The sequence below is a fragment of the Carassius carassius genome, chromosome 1 (assembly GCF_963082965.1).
Source record: "Carassius carassius chromosome 1, fCarCar2.1, whole genome shotgun sequence".
NCBI lineage: Eukaryota > Metazoa > Chordata > Actinopteri > Cypriniformes > Cyprinidae > Carassius > Carassius carassius.
The window spans coordinates 45,542,602-45,551,724 of NC_081755.1; positions in this window are offsets into that span (position 1 = coordinate 45,542,602).

Sequence of the window (9,123 nt, forward strand, 5' to 3'; positions counted from 1 at the left end):
GTGAAATAAGGGACAGTTTTCTTCAAATGACTATTCTTGCACTATTCAATCATTTCCAAGTGGATAAAATGAAGTCCCTGACTACATTAGTGTGCTTCACTCATAAAGACATCACATCACAGATTTAAAATGGGTTGCAAATTATATTCCATGTTGTCTTTTAATCGAAACAGAATATTTGCCATTGACATGATGATTAAATGTGTGCCTATCAGTGATGATAATTAATCCAACAAGGTGTTTTAGGATGGTAGATTGTAGTGTAATTTGACAGACTATTTAAATATTTATTAATATTTCGAATTAGCTTTTAATTTTATATTTTTTCCCTCTAATTTTAGATTTTTATTTTTAATATATTTTATTAATTACATTTTTAAATAATTTTATATTTTGCTTTCATTTTTTTTTATTTTAGTTTTAGTCATTTTTGGTCACTTTAACTTAAACCTGTTTTATTTTAGTAAGTTGCGAAAACAATATTTCTAATATATTATTTTTTTGTTATTTTTATTTTATTTCAGCTTTATTTTAATTAATGAAAAAGTTTTAGCGGTAAGCCAAAAATAACAACACTGGTAGGTTGATTTCTTATTTTTATTTTATTTTTTTAGTTATAAATTTTAGTTCTTCAGCTTCTCAAATCGAAATAATTGCCAAAGCAACAGTTCCAATATTAATTAATTTTTTTCTAAATTCTAATCCTAATCTTACATTTAAGTTTATTTCCTCTTTTGTTTAAGCTACAGTGTTCCATAGTTTAAATTTTAACAAAAAAGTAAGTTCTTTCAGATTTGCCTGGATTTAAAGCATTGGTCAAGGCTAATTTTGACTGTTGAAGTGAATAAGTTAATGCAAGTCAACATGAAACACCATACCCTTCCAATTTTACTTCTGTAATATGACATATTTCTGATTGATATGGTAAAAGGGAAAAAAAAGGTTACACACCAGAATAAAATCAGGTGGTTTTGGAAAGTTGCGTCCAGAGGTGAAGAAAGATCTTATATTTGGATGAAAGATTACAAAGATTTTCCTGGAATGACCAGCAGTGATGAATCATGCACAATAAAACCAGAAACAATAAGGTAAAAAAGTTCAATATTAACCTCTTAACCACCAGACCTGACCTTAAAACTAAGAGAGACGGATAAAGAGACATGAACAGAAGTGAAAAAGGTGTGGGTTCATCATCTGCCTCTACAAATGTTTTAGCACTGATACGATCTCCTGCTCTGTTTGATAACTTTAGCTCTCTCTCTTTCTGAGGGATGAGGAAACACATCGCATGGACACATTCCTGAGACATGCAGAACACACACATGCTGCAAACACACATCAGTCATGTCCGTGCCTGTCCGGATACTCTTACATATCACACTCAGGTTTACATTTACCACTCTAACATGCCAAAATAACTTGCGAATGCATGGGTAGATGTCATATTTAATTTCACAAAGCTGTCATACAAGTCTTAAGGGTTGAACTTTCTTCCAGTTTGTCCACTGAAAATTTTTTGGAAACGTTTTGTCCGCAGAAACCCAAAGTACACAACAGTAAAACCTACTCGACAGACTGTGTGTGCATTTCTTTCAATTGCGACAAATTAAATGTGACATCTGCTCAGAGGTTCATCGTGTATATATATCACTAACATAAACAGGCAAGCTAAAGTAGTACTGCGGTAAATCGCTCTTTAAAAGCTCAAGAGAGAGAGAGAGAGAGAGAGAAAACTGCCTAGTAAGAACGTAAATTAAACGCAAACAAAAAACTGCTATAGTAAAACGAGCCATAGGAATGAGTAAAACCTGTCAAAAAGCCAAATATTAAGGTCAGACATAGAGCAGATACAGTTATGTCGTGAGTTTGTGAGATGGTGTTATACAGGTGATGATGGACAAGAAGAAAAGTTTGAGTTTTTTGTGCTTAAATTAACGTTAAAAGACTGTAAAATGCAGGTTAAAAACCTGTTAACCAACAGTCAGTTTCCTTGCTATAATAGATGCAATGGGACATTCCACGTTATTCTGAAGTTAATTAAAATATTATTAAAGTACAATCAATTTGACAGTTTTTGGAGTAAAAGAATTCAGAAATTCTTCACTTTTTATGGTTTTTCATTTACAAAAAAAAGTTTCTTCTCAGTGTTTTTCTATTAGTTATGCACATTACAGTTGAATGTTAAATATTATTTTATTAAATTCATGTTCGTCGCATTATTTTACTGTCATGTGTGTTACCATGATGGTGTTTTGTATTTTAGGTCCGTATATTAAAATTATAAAATTATAACACAGAATATGTGGTAATCAATTTTTTTTTACTGTAAATTTAAATTAAATTCATAAAACGTAACATGTTGCTACTGTCTTTTTTACAGCAACGCTGCAGCTGCCTTTTTAGTGTAAATTTTACAGAGTTTTTACTGTGCATTAAAGCTGTGCATTTTACTGTATTAGTACACTGACTACAAGGATGTTCACTCAGAAATCGCTAATAAATTTCACAAATAATCGTTAAGAATAAACAAGTACACTCTCAGAAAAAAAAATCTTAATTCTAAGGTTGAATTAAATGTGAAATCTCAAAAAGACTGAAATAGTATTTACTTGTAAATCGTACTGCAGTGACCTTTGTTTTGAAAAATCATTTTTACAGTGCATATAATAAGCTGCGGTGTTTACCAGCGTGTGCATCCATCTCTGTCAAACTGTGCCCTTTTCCATCAACCCTTCCCTTCCCATAAAAACAGCAAACCGTAAATCTGCTGCTCACCTACACAGAGAGACAAACCAACCAAACAATATATAATCCTGACAACTGCGCCCTAACAGACGCCTGCAGATCATCACACAGGAACACACTTTCAAAACAGTGGAGAGGGATTTTAAAAATGGTACAAAACTTTAAAAGTAATATATTACAATGACTTATTATGATTAACCTTGTATATACATTTGTGAAGGGTCAATTAATACTTTTATCCAACAAAGATGCATGAAATCATACATTAAAACTGCAGTAAATGCCGTTCTTTCAAACTTCGTATTCATTAAAAAATCTTTAAAAACAAAACTCAGTTTTTACAAAAATATGAAGCAGCAAATCAGCATATGAGAAGGATTTCTGAAGGATCATGTGACACTGAAGACTGGAGGAATGATGCTGAAAATTCACCTTTGATCACAGCAATAAATTACATTTAACAGGTATTTTAAATTGTAAAAATATTTCACAATTTTGCTATTTTTACTGTATTATTTGTCAAATAAAGGACTTAATAAGCTTAATAAGTGACAAGCTTTGTTGAGTGCAAGGGACTTATTTCCAAAATATATATATAATTTTAGGCTAAATACTGCTCAACACTGGTTATGTTTACAGTATGGTCTGTTTCGGTGGGCCCGTCCAGCTCATATTTCCAACCACAAATTTCTCTAGTCAGATGTCAGAAAACACTGACACTGATAAAATCATACCTCAGATACTAAATCAATAACTGTGTACAGAGACAGTCAAGAAACTGCTCACTACAGATCCAGCTCGAGCGCTCAGATTCACAAGGATCTTACCAGAGAAGTCAAGTACTGCACACCTTGTTCCATAGTGCAATATCCTTAAGAAGTTCTCAATGACTTAATGATCTATTCATTGTTATTTTCTTAAGAAGGATATCACAGGTTTTGGTGTTATCTGATCACATGGCAGTTCTTGCCGCAGACTTGCAAGTTAAAAACACCTCAAAGGCAGTTCTTCTTGAAGAATTTTATTCGTAAGAATGTTTCGTGAATTCGGCCGGTTCATTATTGCAACGAACACCTACAATAAGCACAATTTACCAGACTCTAATGAAACCCACATGCACAGAAATGTACAAATGACAGATTCAGCAATTTGTTGCAGCATGTGTGCATTTCGGCTTCATGTGTTTGTTTTCTGGGTCTCTCTTGTATTCACGTTTAACGGGCACGGCTGGCATTATTAAACCACTGGCAACAGCACTGGAAATAAACAAAGCACAGCTTGAGTGAGCAAAACAAAGCGAGTTTCTCCATAAGCCACAGTGTCTTTGTCTTCTGAGCGGCTGCTATCAGTGTTTATCCGTCTCTATCTGCTGTGCAGTATCTGTGTGTGTTTTTGAAAGAGTGCATGATAAGGTCACCATGTGTGCAGCTTGTGTGTGTGTGCGTTTATGAACATCACCTCAGCTGTCTGCCATGGAGGTCTGACAGACAAACACCACATGTCCTCCGTCCCGTCGTCTCTGTCCTATCCTTGCATTCCTGTCTTTTCTTTCTAAAGCAGACTGGATTGGTCACCTGAGCACGACGTGCTGACTTGTCAAGTGTTTATCATACCTGGATGCACACGCGAAGACATCGGGCCCCACATAGCGATCATTGCTGAGGGCTGCTGAGTTCATACCTCTAACAAACCACAAACATCAGGCCGCTCATCTCATTCCACACATACCACACAACACTGAGAGAAGCAGCAGATCTCATCCCAACACTGGTGTGCTGACTCCACAGACTGGATTTTATGGGCCAGATTTACTAAACAGGGCAAATTAGCGTTAGAGCGCAATTCCATGAGTGCTGTCAAACGATTAATCGCGATTAATCGCATTCAAAATAAAGGTTTTTGTTACATAAGATCTATATGTACTGTCAATCTGGCCCTAAGGCATCAAAAATAAAATTCAAATCCCATGTTCACAATAACACTGAATTTGTGGTGTGTTTTTTTTTAAGCTAGATGCCCTGACATGATAAGTGTGCTGTGACTGTTCATCGGTTGTGAGCATCTGACCACAAATGGAATGTGTTGATAGTAAAAAAATAAGTTCAGCATGCTAAAATTATCTAGGAATACAATGAGCGATTATCAGCGCATGAATCAAGCTCTGTCACTGTTCATTTATCATGTTTAATTGTTGCATGCACATTCGTTAAACTATCTGATGTATGCATCCCTAAACTTGGCAGATGAGGTCATTCAATTAAGAATATTTGCATATAGTAAGATTTTTTAAATGCTTTTGAAAGAAGTCTCTTCTGCTCACCAAGGCTGCATTCTTTTGATGAAAAAACTGTAATATTGTGAAATGTGTTAAAAAATTTAAATAGCTGTTTTCTATGTGGATAGTATAAAAATATAATATAAAATATGTCTTTTTTTAGAGTTTTATATCAGAGTAGTACTATATTGTTAGTTTAGAAACATACTGTAATCTATTCATGTGAAACTCTACTGAAATCAGATGAGTCAAGTTTTCTGTGTGCATCATGTTATTTGAGTTCCTGGGGGCCACACAAAAGAGGTGCTGGACGCCCCCCCTGTGTGTGCCAGTCAACATGTGCAGTGACTGAGAACCACTGAAATGAAGAAAAAAGCTGAGAGATTCCCAGCCTCTCCCATGGGAGCGGACCACTCGTCTCTCTCTTTCTCTTTCTCTGGTAACATGACATAACTCTTCTGACTGTCATCACAGCAGTTCCCACTCAAATTCTCTCCCGTTCCTTCACACTAGTCCTATCCACATGGATAAAGGGCTTTCTCTCTGTGAGGCTAATTCATCCGATCAGATTTAGTGTGAGTTATAAATCACACCAAACTCCTCAAGAACATGTCCGGCTTATATTTCACTCCAGAAAAAGGTCAACTCTATTTTTGCAGAAAGCCTATTTTTAGAAACATTTTTGATAATGATAATTATGTGCACTTTCCACCACATTCTCAGCTTTCAATAAAAAAAAATTAAAAAAACTTAATATTTAAATTACAAAATACATTTAATGTTTAATGTTTTACATTTAATGTTAGATATTTAAAATGAATGAATACACATGCATTCATGAGGAATTTATAAACAGGAAAATATATTTTGCAGAAAGCATATTGTTAATGAATATTTTCGTATTGTGACATTATTTTCATGATTAATTACATTTTCTCTCCCAATTTTCAATATTGCATTGCAAAAAATATATATTATTTAAATCATAAAATACATTGAAGTACAGTTTTCCTTTTTGATGTGCAGACTGCATGCACATTTTAATCAAAATACACTGCGCCATTTATTTATTTCTTTATTTTTTCATTAGGATAATGTGAATTTGAGGAGGAAATTGCCATGCAATAAAATCTTAAATGCTCCAAAATATTTGACTTTTTCCTTATACATTTCAAGTCATTTTGATTTTGGGATGAAATCAAACTTTTTTCATGAGATTCTCCCATTTCCAAGCATTAACACGAGTCTCTAGAAGGACTGTGGGAACCCTGAGTAGGGGACATTCATGACATCTGACACATCCCAGGCCAAAGCGTGGTGTTGATTCAGTGGGCTCTGGTTAGGGGTCAGGGTCTATCAGCAGGAGCGTCTGCCTCTGTTTAAACCACTTCTTCTTTAACCATCAGCACTTAGCAGGCTTTCCTCAAGCTCTCTATCTCTGTCTGAGCTCTTTATTTCTCATTTATCAATGAATACGCCACAGGAAGAATCGCCAACAATTGAGCGTGTCATTATATGAGCAGAGAGGACCAGGTGGAAACGTCATTATGGGAGTCAGTTCTATAAATACTGACGTACTGTCATCTTCACATGAGCGGGTGCGAGACAGGAGTTTGGCATCTGGACATTTTTACACTACACTGCTGTGGGCCAAGCACACTTGGAGCTGTAATGTTGAGTCAGCCTATGGCCGTAAAAAAACCCAATGAATTTCTGTCGCTCATGCTAATGACCATCTCTAAAAACACGAAATATGTTTCACCACTTCCAAACTTTCAAAGCCTCAGACTGACTCTGAAGAACCAGGTGAGTAGAGGCTAAAGCAAAAACACTGATAAACTAATACATTTAGATGTTTTACTACATTACTGACAGCTTTGTTAAGATACAGTTAGTAAGTAAAGCATGCAAAGCAAGTAAGCACAGCAAATAAGTATGTGAGTAAAGCAAATAGAAATAATAGATAAAAATGGAAATATAAAGCATGCAAGTATGCATTAATTGTTAGAAATCTAAAACAAACAATAGAAAAACAAATGTGGAATTTAAAACCGGGAAAGAAAAGAAAAGGAAGAAAAGAAAATGTATGTTTTCATCTTTGCATGAAAATCTTTAAATAAATAAATAAACAAATACATATTTCAGAAGGAAAATTAAAAAGGAAGAGCAAATGATGTTATAAAAATATTATATTTTGGCACATGCAAATATTTTTGGTTTTAATATTGCACTGTTTTTGTTTTTGTTTTTAGATTTTTATTAAACAAACAATTAAATAAATAAACAAAGACACTTAAAAAGAAAATTAAAAAGAAAATAAAAGTTTATACTCAACTGGAACTATTTTTGATTTGCTTGTTGTTTTGTATTTTGTGTTTTACATCTTTGTAAGGAAATTCCTTAAATAAATAAATACATTTTACAGTAATAATTAAAAAGGATTTTTTTGTACTTTTTTTCATTTTTAATGAAGTAAATGAATAAATAAATGAGGAACTTCAAAAATAAAATAAAAAATAAAAGCCTGCTTGCATACTGCAAGTTGTTCTGCACAGTTTAATTTGTATTTTTGTAAGCAAATTCTTTGGCAATACAAATGTTTAAAATGACCAAAAAAATATTTGTCATGCCAAAAAACTGAAGCTAAGAGAAGCGGAAGTGCAGAGACTGAGAAAAATGACGTCTAGGACTATAGCACTGGTGCAGGATGAAGAAACCTCAAATGTTTATTTTAGTGATGAGTAATGACAAACGAGTGTTTGGATGTGAACGTGGAAACAACACACACACACACACACACACACACACACACACACACACACACACACACTTGCATACTGAGCTGATAAACACATGAAGTGTTCCTCTGTCCCGCTGACACCTGTCACATACTGAATCCTTCAGAACCATCAACAGTCTGTCTGTACAGTCTAAACTTCCCCTGTTCTTACGAGATTTACTGCACCTAAAACCCAAACCAGCGAGCGCCGAGGGCTTTCATCTGAGCCCTGGAGACATAAACACACCTTACACTGGACGACAGATCCATCATCAGTGACATCAGATGGATATGTGCCGCATAATGCACAATATAAACTGCATACTATATACTTCTGTCAAATAATAGCATGCACCATTTCAAAAACCACCAGTTGTGTACAGTATGTTTAATTTAAAGAGTCACAGAAATACCATGCACACTATGCTTTGAACTAGTAGAGGTAGTATTGTAGAACTCTAAACAGCCAGAGAGAGATGCTCTGTTCTCCTGATAAACTGCATGAGGAGGATTTATCTTGTGTGAGCAAACACAGTTTAGCCTGGTATCATCTGTGCATCGGATCTGCACTAAACATGCATGAAATCATTTATCTGTTCCTGCCGTTCAATGTAATGTGTTACAGATGTGCTGTCTGCATGTGCGCTTCATACACTGCAAATACACATCACAGAAAGGATATATGGTGTGAATGACATACTGTACTTCTGGGAAGCTGACATGCTAAAACTTGGCTGAATTGCATTTTGCTATTTCATCATTATCCATGCAACTTGTATGTTCGAATGAAAGAGAACATTTGTAGTCTTAAAAACTACATGGAACAAGAAAGCAGTCTCAATACTGTGATGCAGGTCTCAATAGAGTTACTGTTACTATTTTAAACTGTTCGCAAGCACACGGCAGCTGGTGGTTTATAGTTCAGTTACTGGACCATCAAGAGCTGCGAGGGAAGATTTCAGCATGAGAATCACGTCTTGAGAGCAGCTTTCTGTGGTTTTGGGTTCATAACACATGCCCTTAGATGCACTGACTGTAATAGAGACAGCAGGACTTCAACAAGCTCATTTAAATCCATTCACAAGTAACTAAGAGATAGCTGCTGATTCTATTAAGAACCAGAAACTACTGAACTTCTGAATGATAGAATGAAAGAAAGACAGACAGAAAGACAGACAGACAGACAGACAGACAGACAGACAGACAGACAGACAGACAGACAGATAGATAGATAGATAGATAGATAGATAGATAGATAGATAGATAGATAGATAGATAGATAGATAGATAGATAGATAGATAGATAGATAGATAGATAGATGTA